Here is an 18,021-nt window from a genome sequence, read left to right on the forward strand (position 1 = left end):
TTGCAGGGGACAGAAGTCAAGAGGCAGAAACAGGGCAATTGTCCAGAAGGACGAGGAATCTGACAAGGGCTAGGCAAGAGGGAAAATCCTTGAAGCTAAGATGTGGTCAAGAGCTTGATCAGGTAACGTGAAATGCTGGATACTGCTTGCTTATTGGCTTGTAATTATCTGGCCCTGTCTGCCAGCCACAGGCTGACTTATAACTGCTAAAGCACAGCTGAGATACATGCTCCTGATTGCACTGCACTGCAGTGCAGCAGGCAGCAGCTGGAGTTGATTGCTCAAAGGGAAAGCAGAGCAGGTAGACAGGCCAGAATCATAACAGTACCCCCTGAGCCCTTTGGCTCAGGACTGTACCTACCCCAGTTCTAGAGGCATCAACCTTCACAATGAATTGTCTCTCTGTATCAGGGGACCAGAGAACTGGGGCAGTGGTGAACAGGGTCTTGAGGTTGGTGAAAGCCTCGTCCGCTTGAGTACTCCAAACACATTTAACCTAGGATGAGGTTATGGCATGAAGAGGGGCAGCAACCTGACTGTAGTTGCAGACAAAATAGCGGTAAAAATTAGCAAACCCCAGGAACCTCTGTGGTTGCCTATGATCAGTAGGCTTGGGCCAATGTAGGACTGGTGTAATCTTACAGGGATCCACCATAACCTTATTGGGAGAGATGATGAAACCAAGGCAGGAAGTGGTGGTGGTATGAAACACACACTTCTGCGCCTTGACGAAAATGTGGTTCAGGAGTAGGAGGATGAGGACTGACCGAAAATGCTTTTTGTGGGTCTCAAGATCTTGGGAGTATATCAAGATATCATATAGATATACAAAAACAAAAAGTCCCACCGTGTCCCACAGGACATCATTAATCAAGGCTTGAAACACTGCTGGGGCATTGGTCAGCCCAAAAGGCATGACCAAGTACTCATAATGGCCGATGGGGGTGCTGAAAGCCGGGGGGCTTTCGATAAGTATCTCTCTGAAATGAGTTTATTGGAACTCGGGATGTCTGTAACATGTGGTGCGCTGTCACCAATGGTTCCATTAAAGGTGCGCAGTGACTATTTTTCTGTGTGTGAAGTGTGATCATGCACTACTGGGAATTTCATAATTGTATCTTCTTGGCCGATTTATGGAACTGTCGCTGCATCCTGAACCTTTATCACGTGTTGTATTTCATATGGGGCCCACGCAGATAATCTTGCTTACGGGCCTATTTTTGTGTCATTACTCCATAGACAGGAGCACCTTAAAATTGCTCAGATGTAGGATGTAGAAATAATGAGAGTTAAAGACAAGGAGGAGGATTGAAAAGTTCGCCCAGGAAGGTAGTGTTTGTGAGGCTATTGCTTAGAGATGCTAACACAGATGCGGAGCTATCCTACAAATAACTCCAGTTTCTCATGCAAGTTGTTTACGGGGTTGGCTGGATGAAACATTTTTCTCACATTCATTAGAACAATGTGTTACAATAGCTTAAAAATAATGCTTAAATCAATTACCTTCATTCATTCTTTATCTTATGACTGGATTTTAATTACGTGTTAGCATCTGCTAATGTTGGTAGCTCCAGCCAATATGGTAAACAGTAGATCACAAACCAATCACATTATTTTTTAAGAGATATCTTATGTGGTAAATCTCAGGAAAACTAGGAGCATTGTCTAAATTTACATTAGTAAAACACAGTAGCGCCCAGTAAGACCTAACTGTGTCATCAACCCACTATGCATTACGTTATTGTTACATATGCATTATTACATATCCTATGCATACATTATTATATATATTTTATGTTAATTTGAAAATTACAACATATTTAGTCCAACATGTTTAAATAATTGTGGATCCTGTTAATAATTCTGCCAAGGAAATAAAGTCCAGTACTGAAAATGACATGTTCTGTAACCATGTATCAGAAACTTGATGTATTACTTTTTATGTCTTCTGTGCAGCCTCCAGAGCAGTCCTATTGAAAATGTATCCACCAGTGCATAACATTACCAGTCATTTCAGTAGAAACCTTTGTATGCAGGTGTTTAATATTTAGTTTTTTCTTTGTTGTGTATTGTGCTTTTTTAAAATGTTTTATTATTTTCAAAAAAGAAGAGCTCTTTGAAATATTGTTTTTTATTAGGTAAGAAAACAGGAAACGTTTCTGCTTTATGTGCCATATCATGAAACCATGGGGAACTGCGCTTCTTTGTGATTCAGGGACCAGTATAATGTTCTCTTTGTTAGTTAATCTTTCCACACATTTTCTGTCTGGATTCACATGTTTGCAAATATTTGTATTCATTCAGTCAAGGACACTTGAGCCTGCTCATTGTCAGCCAGATGTACATGTTGTCTACATATTCCCTGTCTAACGCCAGCCCAGCATAATTACAGTCATCTTCTTTCCGCCTTTCCATAACCTGCCACCCTTCTACACATGCAGTATGCACAATCACCTCTTTGCACACAAGTGTCAAACACAACCTTTCCATCCTTCAATCTGCCACCCATCCTTTAATCTCCTCTATCCACCCTTTTCTCCCACACACCAACACAGGCTGAAGCTGCAGCTGTATGCTTTCACCTAATCCCGCTGTCCTCTAGTGTTATAACAGCTCTGAACCAGGCCCTCCAAAGAGGGGAACTCGCCCACATTGTTGTTTTCACAGGCTGCAGCATCTGGACCGGTCGACGTCACTCCTACAGTGCGATATTTGGAGGTCAAGGACATGACAGAGGACCAAATAAGGATCACCATATGTCCCTTTCTCAAGATAAGGTACTTTAGATGAGAAAGATGATTGTGGTTTAAATGAATAAACCATTTACACCAAAGTTTATACTTGTTTGCTTTCTGTGTTGTATGTCATCAGGTCAAATTTTACAGTTTTAGATGACAACAAAAAACATTCTTGTTGAAAAATCTTGTCAATCTTATTAACATGTGCCTCATTTAAACCGCTGTTTCCTGTTCCTGTAGCCTTTCCTGTCAGCTTCTTCATCTCCTTGTTTTAGTCCCTTTCCTATCTCTTTTTGTCTCCCTTCTGGATCACAGCTCTTCTGACCTGCTTTGTCCAGAGCACACAAACATATTTTCTGTGATGTCTGCCAGCTGCCTGACTTAGCTTGGCTCAATCCAACCCAGCTAAGGCTCTGTCTTCTTCTTTTTTTTCTTCTGATGATACATGCTGAACTGTCTGGCCTCTCCTTTATAATCACATGGACTCCAGGGCCTCCAAGGCATTTCCCGGGTCACCTGAGCAGTGTATTGCCCTTCCCTCCCAAACATTCTCACAATCCCATCCCTTGACTGCCTCTTCCTGCCTGATTTCAAAGGTCCTGAGAGGGGTCAGAGTGGCCTGGTGTGTGAGTAGAAGCCATACCGCGGATATTTATTATTTCATTTAAGCCCTTTCTTTAGTCCAGAGAGTAAAGGAACCATTGGTAGCTAGCATGGATTGAAGAATAGTTCACAAGGTTACCATGTGAACTGGTAAACTGCAAAGCAGGTTGGGGGGGATGTGAGTCTCTGAGAGTATTCTCAAAAAGCCCCCTGTAGAGTTTAAACAACTAAAAGTTTATATGACATAATAAATTCAGAAAATTGCACATGAGTAAGCAGCCGCTCACAAACATTATGCTGCTTGGTCAAGGGAAAACGTCTGCCTTTTAGGTAATTGCATCATTTATTTTATGTGGTTTACGAAATGGCACGTATTAAAATTTCTGTTTTACCCAACCACAGAGTGAAATAACGACACAATTTAAACGTTTTTAATATTTCTTGTTTGTATCAAGAGATTTAGAAATGGCAATTATTATATATTCATTGCAATTAAAACAATAATTTAGAAAAAAAACTTGTTTGTGGAAAACAAGCATAAAAAGATACTGCAAAAAATTTTGGTGCATATTATTAAAACATACTTTATGTAAACATTATTTTAATCAGTGTACCTAGTCTTCATTGGTTGGAATCAATCACACATCTTGACATTACCAAGTCAAGATGTGTTATTGGTAACCCTTAAGATTTTTCTTTTTCTGTTATTCTTAGTTGAAAAAACATTCCAAGCATGACTTTTCTCTAGGGGAAAAGATTTAGCCATGTCTGGATGTTTCTTTCTAAATTATTATGCTTAAAACTTATCATGGAACAATTAAATATGTTAAATCCTCCCCAACAACAAACCATTTTTCCAATTATCTTATTACCGCTGACAGGGACTTGCACAGATAGACACTAGGTGGTGCTAGAGCACCTGACCTTTTCCCCTCTGGACAAAAAAGTGCCAAAATTTCTACTCCTTTGACCCAAATACTATTTATGAATTTAAAAGCCTATCAAAGCTAGTCTGGATTTTTGTAATTTTACTCTTCGAGACATGTAGCACCACCTCAATAGAGCCTTGCCCTGATGAAGGGCCAGCTAACCGTACATGTAACCAAACAAGCGTATTTACCTCCTTCACCAAATGCTTAGTTGATAGCATAACCTATTTAATGGCCTCGACCAGGTGCCAAGGAAAAGTTTAAAATGTCTTTAATTAAATTAAAAAAACAGATGTAATTCAAAGCATTTCATAGATGTAATCATTGATTTGCTGTTTTTACAGCAAATCTAAAAAGACATGATTCAAATAGATGTCACCATGACTTCTTTTTGACTCATGTCCTTTTATTACAAATACACAACACATGTTACCTTTTTTCTGTTAAGCATTTCATATAAAAGCAAACGTAAGACCAAACATCAGGCCAAATTATCACAGTTCACAAATATAATTTTAATAAATAGTTTTTAACCTTAAAATAAGATTATTACATATTATGCACTTGAAATAAGATAATAGAGTCCTTTTTTTTCCCAAATTCTAAATGTCTATCTTAGTTTATCTGCAATTTATCATATATAAAAATTCAAATCAATAGAAAATAAACCTAAGTATATTCTGGAATCCTTGGCTTTGCATTAGACTTCCCCTCAATGTCTGTTTACCTTGGAAAACTGCATGACGAACTTTGAGCAAGGGACACATATTTATGGAAGATATTTATGAGTGCAAGCAATAAAGCAATTATGACCAAGGCCATCCACCCTGAGGCTATTAGTTAATCATATGAACTCAATCCAGGGGATGGAGACATCACAATCTCAGTACACTTCCAGAAAAAGAAAGACTGTTGAAGAAATGGGACCATCACATATTTAAAGACTTCTGATAACAACTACCTTTAAAATACAGTAGAAGCAACTGGGTTGTACTGTGTATTCTGTTCCCTGTACCTGATAACTCAGGGCAGTAAGAACATGTAAATTATGTTTCTTTCTATCTTTTTTTGTGCTCTAGCCTTCAGTTGTGTTCTTATTTTCAAATAAATGAAAAATAATGTAAAAAAATCTAGTCTATTGTTTTTCCAGGTTTGTCTATATTTATTAGTAGATTTGAAATTATAATTTTTTTAATCAACACCAATGTGGCATTTCTACCTATAGACTGCAGAAGATTGTTAAACGTCAGCATCAGACAGTGTTTGGCTGTCAGCGGCTCTATGTGACATACGAGGTGCCCTTTTTCCAACCTGAGCACCTGCCCCTAAAATGTATGTGCACTTCACTGACTGACTGTTGAGGTTTAAGGTTATAACTGTAACATTTTCTGTTGTTTTGAAATTTCATCGTTACCAGAACAAGTTATTTTTTTATTGTAAAATGCTCTACAGAAAAGAAGGCAAGTTCAAGCAAAGCCTTAACATTTCCATGTAGTGTTAATTTTCCATGTTTCTTGCCCCTTACCTGTCGTGGTGTTGGTTTTGTTTAACTTTTATCTCTGTGTTTTCATCTGTCTTATTTCCATTTTTTGTGTTGTAGTTATCTTCGATTGTATTTGAGTTCTTAGATATTTCTTGTTAGCCTAGCTCCCTTCTTGCCTCTGTTCACAGCTGCTCCCAATCTGCTAATTAGCCTGGTCTTAGGCCCCGTCCACACGAAGTCAAAACGAACACGAAACGCTGATATTTTCCAAAACGTTTGCCGTAAAGACGGAGACGTAAAATAAATGTGAGCGTCCACACGAATGCATGAAAACGCTGCAAAATGTATGCCAGGCCTGTAAGTGGCGCTGTGGTGCCAAAGCAAAAATAAGCGACGAAATGTAGGGCATGCGCACTAATATTTATACATGGTTGCCCTGCGGGTCTATTTTCGTGGTTAAGTCAAATTCAGGTGCTGAACTATGTGGTCGATATTGCTCTGTTCTTCCTGGAGATATTCCAGAAGAAGAAGATTCTGTTGTAAGCCCGACCAGCCCGACAGCAGGGTGAGTAGCGTTAGCAGCAACGGCACCATTGTTGTTGTGATGTGTCGCGCTTGCGTGTTTAGTGGCGACGCTATGACGCATGCGTGTAAAAAAAAAAATGCGGTTAGGGTGTAAACATGGAAACGCGAAAACGGCGTTTCAGAATCTTCCCACTCTGAAGGGTGAATAAAAAAATGATCGTTTACAGACCCCCGAAACGCCGGCTTCGTGTGGATGAGAGGCTGGTTTGGTGAAAAATTTGTGCGTTTAGGCCAGGGTTCGTCTTCGTGTGGACGGGGCCTTAGTTTCTCTCTGCCATTTATTCTCCTCCTGTTCAGTCACTCTTTGCTGGTTTGTCGTCATTACTTTATCCCCTTCTTGTTGTGAGTATTCCTGGTTTTCAGCATTTTTGGATTTTTGTGGATTTATGTTTTAGATTTTTGCTTCTGTTGAACTTTTGGGGAATTAAACTTTCGAGTAACAATCTTAAACTTTTGTGTCTGCATTTGGGTGCTGTCAAACCTCCATCCCCATTGTGACATTACCTAAATATCATATTGATGACTTTTTATGGTCTTAGATCTGAATTTTTTTAAGTTTAGGTTGATTATTAAGTAAAATAATATGAAAAGAGCCCACGTTAGCCTAGGAAAAAAGTCATCAAACCAGACCAGGAGGGATCTTCTGTCTTTTTTTTTTGCCTGAAGAATGGGGAAAAAAAAGTAAATAATTATATGAGTATGGTGCTCTGCACGGTGGTTTGAAAAACATGACTAAAAGCATCGCAGTTAAAAAGGATCCTTGTATTTCCCAAAAAGGTCAAACAAATTTTAAACAGAGAAGCAACACATTTCCCACTGTTGCTTAAATTATAGAATCCATAATTATAAACTGATATATCTTTCAATGTATTGTTATTTTTAAACATAGACTCAAGAACAACAGATACACATGCGTTAATGAGCCATTTTCAAGGAAATGTGTCTCTTGCATATAGAACATAATAACAACATAAGTGCAAAAGCTAAAAGTGTTCTTCTTTTTAGTCAGGCAATCTGCTCAGATAGCCAGATTGCAATGGATTGCTTGACACATTTTCCTCTCATTGTTTGTCATGAGCAGTTTCCAATACATGCCATAAAAGAGTGATGGATGGCACATTTTTAGCTTCCAGACAATGAAAGTCAATATTTGTTTTTTATTTATTTTTTTATTATTACTGGGAGTGTTATCAGTCTTTGTCTTGAAACTAGCTTATTTATATACAAGGGACATGTTATGAGCCCCGTCTCTGCAAACTGACCAGCGCTGTCTGGTAACATATTGGAAAGCACTGAGCAGCGAATGCTTCAAGAAAATCCCAGTCTCTTTGGTACTGCCTTGGTATAATATGTTACAATGAAAAATTTATTATGGTTATACAACGTAAATTTTTTACAACCAGGGTTAACCCCCACCTTAGAAACTGTTTTTTGCCTGTCTTCAAGTACTTCAACATGAAAAAAGATTTGATTAAAAAGGAGAATTATAAAGAAGCATTCCACCATTACGGCACTAAGTCTCAAATCAAATCTTTTTTTTTTTTTTTATAAAGGTTTGGATTGCTTTTGGTGCATACACAGCCTTCAGAATACCTGTATCCATGCATATTTTTTATTTTGTGTTTTCAGTTTAAACTGAGACTTAACCTATTTGGGGAAATTTCACTGCTGTCTGGCCAATATCAGCTCTTTCCCCAAAGCCAAATGGAGGCTGGCTAGGGAGCCCAAGCACGACAAACCAAAGCAGCCTCGAGTCTTAACATCATTATAAGGCTGAGAGAGGCAATAAAGCCAAGTCTTTGGAGATTACTGCAGCTGAAGCCAGCATACAAACCCTTTGCTGTTCTGTCTCACACGTGTGATCTTTTTTGCCCTCTCTTGTACAACAAAATGATAGATGATTTTATCTTCAGGCTCTATGTGAACTCATCCTGGTTTTCATCACCTGGAAAAATAACTAATACATTCATATGTCAATACTCTTTTTGAGTGTGTGCCAGATTTGTGTTTTTCTTTTTACAAGAGGGAGTACAAGCATTAATTTCAGATGATAACATGTCAGCAAAGATGTGAGCAGCCCGGGTACAAGACCCAACAGATGAAGGTATCACTTTGCGGAACAAGACACAAATTCAACCAGTTGCTGCCAGGGAGAAAAAGAGATTAATGATTTTAGAAACATGATGAATGGCTGAGAACAGTGATGACAGGCTTTGAGTGACAGGTTACAGGTGTAAACTCTCCACAATTCCCAAAACTCTTAAACCCTTACAGTCACTCCTTTCCGTTCTGCTTCTGTGAAAACATGTGTGACAGCCGATGATGTGCGCCAAACTGGCTTTCCTTTCTGTCGAGCCATGACAAAATGCTCTGTCTGAGGTTATTAGGCGATGTGTGACCCTTGACCTCGTGTAATAAACACGATTATCCACTTCTATGAAGACTGGCTTTTGGTAGTCACCGACTGAAACCCTGGGACTTTGCTGCTTGTTTGAGACACTCTGTCTTTGCCAAGCAGAGAAACAGTTAAGCTGCCACACATCAGAGACGACAAGTAGCAGCCTTTGGTGCAACTCTGTACCAGTTGGTCCAATTGTTGGGGGGGTGAATTCAAAGGGCTGCAAGAAAACAGCTGCAGACGAGGTTAGGGTTACAAAATAAAGATGATGAGGAACAGAGCTGACTGAGGCCATTTGTAGGAGACGAAAAGTCCACTTTTTAAAGCCATTATGGAGCTGCTGGTATGCTGGTTTTGACAAGACATCAACTTTTGCTGACTTTTCCCATTGACGCTTTGTCTGATCTGCAGACTCTTGGATATATAGGAGATGACTGAGAACACACTGAAGTAGTAATTAATGTCCCCTGTCTTTTCACAGCAGTTTCCTTATATAAACATTCTGGCTGGTTTAGTTTCTTCTTTTGTCAATGACTGTAGTATTTCTTCAGTCAGTCTTCTGGGTTAATTGGTTGGCCACTTACTGTGCACTAAAAGACGCTAAGTAGAATAAAAAATGTAACTATCTTTTTTTTTTAAAGATTAGTTTACTTTTATGAAACCAATAGGATTGTGTTTACCAGATTATGTCATCTTTTCCAGTATTTCCTCTAGGAAATAAATGAATCATTGACTTAAACCTCTCCTTTGATGTAGGTTCACCATCTGTTATTAATCTAGTTGCATCATAAAATTTGACATCATCTGGTTTCAATCAACACCCCGATCTTTCACACAATCAATCACAGTTAGTCAAAACAAAAAACAAACTTTTTTACAGCCTCTTTAAAAATGGTACAATTTCCGTGGAATTAAAAAGGCAACCATGTTGGGCCGGGTCTTTCTTTTACCAGAAGTTTTGTTTTTGGAAGAATTATAGCAGATCATATCATGAACAAATTTGAAAACTATATTTAAGTGCCGAGCTAAATTTGTTCTTTTTTCCAGTATAATTTACAAAACATAAACAATTGTTAGAATAGAATAGATGTATCGTCATTACATTATCATAGTACAAAGCAATGAAAATGAACTCTCTACATTTAACCAATCCCTTTGGGGAGCAGTGGGCTGCCATTGTGCTTGTTGATACAGTCGCAGGCATCCCCAAAGTCGGTCCTTGAGGGCAGCTGTCCTGCAGGTTTTACAGGTTTCCCTGCTCAAGCACAGCTGATTTACATTGATAGTTGATTAATAGGCTTTTGCTGAAATGCAATCATCAGAATCAGCCGTGCTAAAGCAGAGAAACCTCTAAAAACTGCAGGACAGCGGCTCTCGAGGACCGACTTTGGGGATGCCTGATATAGTAGTTTGTTAAAAAGGATTTGCAAAACGATTAATAACTGTGCCCACATCCCCAGGCAATATCCCAAATGCAGCCTTTTTCTATTACTAATTGCTCCAAATGTGATTCTTACCTAGGCAGCAATTCAGGTGATGCTCCTGAGGAGTTTTAATTCACTTTTTATGCAGAAAGACTACAGTCAGTTCTTCCCACCTAGCAGAATTCAATAGGGTTCAAGTCTGGCAACTAAAAAGCTTCTGAAACCAAGCCTTGGTGGACTTTGAGACAAGCATATGATCATTGTCCTTTTTCAAGGTCCATCAGTACAAAAGCTTAATCTTCCTCACAGCCAATTCACGTTTTCTCCCAGGATTTCCAAACACCGTCTTATTGAACACATCCTGCCCTCGTCATACCGCAGGTTTCCGGTGATAAGGAGAGCAAAGCAGTATTAGAGCATTACTGTGCCACAACTATCGTTCCCTGTAGACATGAAGTTTTATTTTTCAACTATTCTTTCTCTCTCCTTTAGACATAATGCTCATCTACATGACTGAAAAGTTCAGATTTTGATTCATCGCTTCAGAGAACAAAATCCCCAAACCTCTTTAGTTCATTTATATAGATGTGAGCAAGCTGTAGCTGACTTTCTTGGAAATGTGGGTCAGTAGTGCTGTACTTCTTGGACTTCAGGCATAGAGCCCTTAGGCACTTAGCAAAAAAATAAAAAAACCTTACTGGCATAAAAGTCTTGCTGCAGGTCTGTTTCAGTTAGCTGAGGCTTTTTATCACCTGTCTCTTCAGGAATTTGATTACAGTTATTGATAATCTCCTCTTTCCAAGGCATGTCACTTTTCCAGGTGACATAGTTTTTGTTTTGTTTTTATTCTTGAACTTCAAACTATCTTTTAAAAACACACCACTTGGGATCTTTTGCTCTCTTTTTATATCCTTCTCCTTGTTTAATGAAAGTAATGATCTCTTCTCTGAACTTATTGGACAATTGCATTGACTTAGCCACGTTTCCAACATGCAACGAATTGTCATTGTCAAATTGCCCATGTATTTGAACTGTTCTCAAGCTCACATGATACAACAAGGAATGTCTCAATAGGGTGCACCTGGTGGACTAGTTTTCCAGATCTGTAAAATCAGAGAACTTCTCTAGAGTTCTCCACTATCATTATATGGGATTAAGTGATTAATTAAACATTCTTAGCAGTTATTGTGTAGTTTTGTTTAGTGCAAACACCTGAAATAATTTTGAATTTTGCAGTGCTTTTGCCAATCTTGTAAAATTCTGCAAGATTTCTATAGTTACTTGAAGCATTGTTAATAATTGTTCTGCACTTTTCCTGTGGTGTAGTGTTATCTTCGAGAGACTCAAAAGTGTAGACAATCAGTTTGCAATTACGACTCTACAACTTGCTTTTAGCAAGATGTTAATTGGCATTAAAATGTTATTTTTTTTGGATAACTTAAACATGACACCTTTAGGTCTTTGTTTTAACAGTAATTATTTTAAAAGAACTTCTGCATGTAAACGAAACCTATCAGAATATACTACTGCGTTTAAAACTCCTGTGTATTCAGTGCTTAGCCTGCCATGGACTGGTTACACAGGCACTATGAGCAGTACCTGAAATAACACATATTAACTTTTGTCTTGTAAAATGCCTCAACATTACAATGAATGTAAATTGATAAAAAATTAAACCACAGCCAAACATGACAGACTGAACGTTGAATAAACCCTCTAAAAAAATTATAAAATGTAGAACAAGTACTATTAATCATTGTAAAAGAGCATATGAGTGTGCTTATATTTGCACAATAATTGCCATTAATGATTCTAATTGGGTTGTTATTTTACCAAACTGCCCCATAGTTTAATTACAAGTGCCAACATAGAGATAGAGAAAAAATATACATTTAGACAGGGCAGTGCAAGATATCGGCTAAAGAGTAAAAGCTGTTTTTTTGCTCTACACATGCTGTATTTTTTCCTGTGAGTCAGAACGAAAGGTGGCAGTGGGGAGCACAGGGAACTGAATCATAGCGCTCTAAATGGACCTGACATCCTCTGATATTGCATTCTCTTTTTCTTTTTTTTGTTAAAGGTCGAGACTTCCCTACCGGTCTGTTTACTGTTCGTTGTTGTGTTTCCTTTTTGTCTATTTGTCTTTTTCCTGAAGCAGTGTGGCAGCAACTACAGTATTATATCTGCAAATACACACCGACTGCAGCAGGAACATACTGTGTGCAAAAGAAGCACACATTACTGAATCTGTTAAGCAGAAAGTTTCTGGAAACATCTAAATAGAACTTAGAGGCAAAGATCTTCAGTACTTTTGTCTATTTCCTTCTACTGCTTTCTTTGCATTTTCTAATGACCATCAGGACAGTGAGTAATATGCCAGGGAATAACAGAAATGTCACTTTATCTACTATAAATGTGTGAATAAACTTATGGAAAGTAGGACAACTGTGATCAGAAATGCTCCACCTTCTCTGAGAAGAAAAAAAAAAGGCAGCGGTCACCTTGGATACAGTGAATCTTCACAATCCAATTTGGTCTGCCATCACACAAGCACATTTGAACATACACAGACACACACCTGCAAACACACATTGCACGAAAGCATAAAGACTTCAACTCACGCATTTTCCTCCCCTCTCTTCTGTACACACACACATACACACATACACACACTCACACACACACAAAAACACCAGAGAGAGGCTTTGCTGAGCTCCCGCTTCGATGTCCAACCTCACTGTTGCGCAGGGCTCATGAAATCAGGCTGTCATGCCTCCGTTTGACAAGTATCCTTGACAAAGCAAATCCCAATCTATATGCAGCTTGGCAGACGGGGACCTTGTGAAATGCTAATGCCAGGGACACTTTAGAGGTTGTTGCCCTCTGTAGTTACATTTTTTTTCTACTGCCCCCTCCCCCAGTCTTCCTTTTTGGGTAGCAGTACTGGAGTGAGCCAGCTGGGGGCGGTGTCAGCACTTGCTCCATCAATCACTCTCTTTACTCTCTCCCTCTGCCTTCTCTTCTTGTTATTCATTAAAGCGCCTCAGAATAATAAGTCCCTAAGAAACTGGAAACATGTGATGAAGTCGTAGTTAATAATGTATACACCTCCCCTCCCGCCCCTCTATCTTTCCCTCTTTTCTTTCCCTCTCCCTTGTCTCTCTTCCATAACACTCTCCCCATTCACCCCTCTTCTGCAACCACGTGCTTCACTACACTCAATGTGCTGTGCCCTTCTGGGGAATAAGGCTAAACATGCATTAACATATTTATTCCTTAAGGCCCCATTTCCAAAAGGGAAAGAAAAGACATTATGGAAGAAGTTTTGAAGCCTTGAGAATCTCTTCTATCCCGGATTGATTCTGACCTTAAATTGTTCAGTCCTAATGTGTTGATGAGCCTCATGTATCCACCAGGAATAAGTGTGGTTTTTTCCCACCGAAGGGTTTGCACAAAAACACTCCTGCTGTTGCTAGGTCTATCGTAGTGTATGTGGAAGGAGATTTACGTTGGTGCTGTGATTTGTCAGGGAGAGCCCTCTTTCCATGATGCTCTCTGTGACGTAGCGAGGGGCTGCCGTACCCCTCTCAGTTCTGAGTCTTTTCGAGATCTCATCTAAGCACCGACTTCAAATAGAGAAAAGCAACACCGCTGGAAAACCTGCTTAAGCCATCAATGCACTCTTTTTTCTTCTTTCACTCTTTTGTAGAAACCTGTAGCCTAAATATTTCCAGATATCACATATATTTAGCATTCAGACCTTGTGGTTAGCAGAGGCAGACCCTGGGATTGTTCCTATGTATCTGACTCAAAATCCATTCATATTTTTTCGCTGATCTAACACTGAACTCATATGCTCTGTTGTCACATAAAGAAAGGCTTTTTATCCCATGGCCTTAAGGGAGACATACATTCAACGGCCCAAACAGGGAACAATGGGAACTTCATTGTTCTGCTTCGGCACCTCAATTGAAGCGCAGGAATCGATGGCGTAGCTCTAGAGTATTTTTATAAGAAGCTGAGTAATGCGTGGTGCTCAGGACACTGTCACAGGAAATGGAGGATAATACTGTGTACACTGTGGAAAAAAAGCAGGCTCAGGAGAATCTAAATCGATTTAATTCAATTTGGGTCAGTCTGTCTTACTTCAAGGTGTTTTTTTTTTTTACTTATAGGGAGAAAAAAAATGGAAAAAGTTGTTTTTACTCTCTGGCCTGTTTTCCTCCTTCTTTACCTTTTCTTCCCGTATTTGTCCTGCTAAAAAAGGAATGCAACCTTGGCATAGATTATTTCCAAAATTGACTGAATCCTTTATGCTTCTCTTACATTCTCCCCCCATCTGTCTTTTCTCTCTTTTTCTCATAAGCTCCAGATGCAAATGTGACTGTGTCTTCCCTATAAATAGCAGTTGCCAGAGGGTTTCTTCCAGGAGTCAACCACACTTTCTCCAATATACCAAAATAACCAGGGGAGGGGGGGGCACAGTGGGAGAGCAACACTAAGGCGATTCAGCCATTCTCACACTTGGCAAGAATATTCTATCAGCATAGAAATAAGGGAAGAAGAGCATCAGAAAAAAAGTTTTGAATGATTCGTCAGCACCATCTGGAGCATTATCCTGATTGGGCTGCTGCTTGACGGTGCTTGGTGGTGATTGGTTCAGGCAACATGCCCCATGTTGATGCGTATTTTTCTCTTGTGGTTAGAGATTTGAGTTTAATGAATTTCACAACCATCCATTGTTTTAATAATAAGTTTACAATTAACCTTTAAATACCATCTGGGTATTGAAACATCACTGGCTAGTAAAGTTATTGGGTTTCAAACATGGAAACATATTAACTCAAAAAAAGAAAAAAAAACAATAGATAAAATATCTTTAATTCTATTTCATGTAACTTTGTGGTTTTGCTTTGAAACAATGTTTTTTTTTCATATGCAAATATGCATATAATGTATATTTAAGTACATTGTGTGATCAAATTGTAATATACTATTTAGTCTTTTTTAATCTTTAAAAATATATAACTGTTGTACTTTCACTTGATATTTTCCTGACGATATTTCTGTAAATTTCAGGCTTAGGGACAAAGTCAGATTTTTAATGTTGCTTTGCAAGTGCCTTCACGGCTGAATACATAATGCAAAGGTGTGATGATTGATAGAGTGAGCATGAATAACCGACCGTGACTGTTTCACCAGTGATAAAGATGAAACAGTGGATGATTTATTTCCTGATGTGATTAATTATTCAAAATGGTTTAAATAAAAGTAACCCAACCAAATAAGTATAAAAAGTTTACTTTTACTAATTAACGGTATGGCTCTATTTATTTTAGCAAAATGAAAAAAAAAAACAAGAAAAAAAAACAGCCTTTTTTTTGGAAAAAGTATTGCCTACATTTGTTTGAATTAATGTATTTATTGCCCATGAGAACTGATATAAAATTCAAATTATTTGTTTTTCCAGGTTATGTTTAATCATAGTTTATAACGAGTACAAAAAAAGCTTGGGAAAAAAATGCTAAATTATTCTGCAATTCTTTCTCTATTTAAAGTATATCAACAAAACTAATACAGTTCTCTACTTAAACACATTCATTTACTAAAAAATAAAATTAGCCTTTTTCTCTTGTTTCCTCTAATATATCAGATTTTTTGACAGTCTCTGAATCACAACAGTTTTAACTCCCCTGCCATGCAGCACAGTTGTACCAACTAATTCATTTTGTAATCTCTGATTAGCCTTGAAATTTTTAATTCTGCAGCTTTTAAGCACAATTTCAAAAGAATTTTCTTCTTTTCAGGGTAAGCAACTGAGAAACAATGCTGATTTCTTTTTTTTAATGAGATGAATTTAAGATTGGGATGAACAGTGGCAGAAACCTTTGAGCTCATCCTTCTGTTGTCACACATGAACAACACGCAGGTTCACATCTGCACACACAGTTCTCTGCCTCTCTGTCCTCATTAGGAAGCCTGCATTGTCTCACAGCTGATTGTGAGGACTCCACGATGATCCTGATGAAGTCTTTATTTTCCATCCCAGCTCACTAATCAATTTCATATTCTCCGATTCCCACATACAGCACAACCCCCCCAACCTTGTCTTTCCTCTGCCACTTACACGAATCTCTCCTCATAAAACCCTAACACTGAACCAAAAGGGAGACAAAGACCCATGGAATTAATTTCAGTAAAAAAGCACCATTGTTTCCATGTTCCTTCATGGTGATAGCAGGATGCTAACGAAGATTAAAATTAGAAAGTCCAAGTATTTAATAATTGCTTAACTTGAAAATAGAGGAAGCATTTCACCAAAGTCGCCCTTTAAAGCAAAATAAACTTGACTTATAACAGCTTTTTTCTCCAATGGTATAGCTTGAGGTTCATACATTGAAATCTGTTGTAGCGCAATAGAGCAACGAGGATAAACCAGTGTTAAAAAAATCAAATGTACACAAAGCCACTTTGCATATGTCACCAGAGTGCAGCCATGTGCAACCTAAAACATGAGCTGTACAGCACAACTCCGGGAAACCACGGCCCCTTGTTACTATAATGTATTCCCTTAAACCAACCTGAATTGCATTCCCTGTGAATGATATCACTGCTGATGAAAATGCATGAATACACTCGTTCACAGGCCCAACCTCTCAGAGGTGGCTGCGGCTTTCTCCCCAAAGAGACTTTACTCTTGAATTGTTTAAAACCGCTCACTCTCTCTCTCTCCCATCATCTGTTTCTCACAACATGACTCGGGCATGAGACCCCGTGTCGCGGTGGAGTCAAGCCGCTTGAGTCCTGAGACAACGGCCTCTAATCCACTGGTGCTTTTTCAAAGCAAGATGAGGGGGCAATGGAGTGCAAGGCAAGTGCAGATTTTAGTGGAGCAGCTAAGCTATGGTAAAATATTTGGCCCCGACAGAGCGGGATTTCGCCTCTAAAAACTATACGCTCCAATCCATTTGGTGCCATCTTTTTTGGGGGCTGAGGGAGTATTAGAATATAAGACACCTAAAATTACACAATTGGGTTTAAACTAATTTCTATAAGCATACAATAAAAATGTACAATAGTTAAAAAGAACAGTAATTAAACTGAGACCGTGCAATATTTAATTTGAAATATTGAAAAGAAATTAGCCATAAAAGATTATATGTTCCGTATACTTAACTACTAAATCACTTAGGGTGATAGTTGCAAAGTTTTAGTTTTTTTCCGATAAGTACGTTAGCTGTCTAAAGACAATAACAAAAAACCCATTAGAATAAAAATCAATAAAATATATTTATCTTTCTTTCATATTTTATGAAGGATGTTAAATGTCAAACATTTCCTATTGGGGCTAATAATAAAATAAATGCTCTTATAACCACAATAAGAACCGTTATATAATTGCTTACAATTTGTTTCATTATTATTTCTAATTATCTCTAGTGATGAGCGCCAAGTGTTTGAGATTGCAAGGCCACTTTGCCATCACCCTTATCTTTAGCTCCCTTTGCAGATTTTTCATCAGATTCAAGTTAATAATCTGTCTTGGCAACTCTAAAATGCTATTGTTAGCTCCAGTCAAAATTTGGCCCCCCAAAAAAAGTGCATATTTATTTTATTTTAAATACTTGTATTTTAAAACGCGATTACATGTCATGTTTTATATATAAATATATATATATATATATATATATATATATATATATATATATATATATATATATATATATATATATATATATATATATATGTATATTTGAAATACAAGCATTTGAAATAAAATAAATACGCATATAAAACAGTAGTTTTAATGTCTATGTGTCTCTTACTTCTGCAGGGAAACTAACCTAAAGTGATATCTCCA

The sequence above is a fragment of the Cyprinodon tularosa genome, unplaced genomic scaffold, assembly GCF_016077235.1.
Source record: "Cyprinodon tularosa strain WSP-4 unplaced genomic scaffold, ASM1607723v1 ctg82, whole genome shotgun sequence".
Lineage (NCBI taxonomy): Eukaryota > Metazoa > Chordata > Actinopteri > Cyprinodontiformes > Cyprinodontidae > Cyprinodon > Cyprinodon tularosa.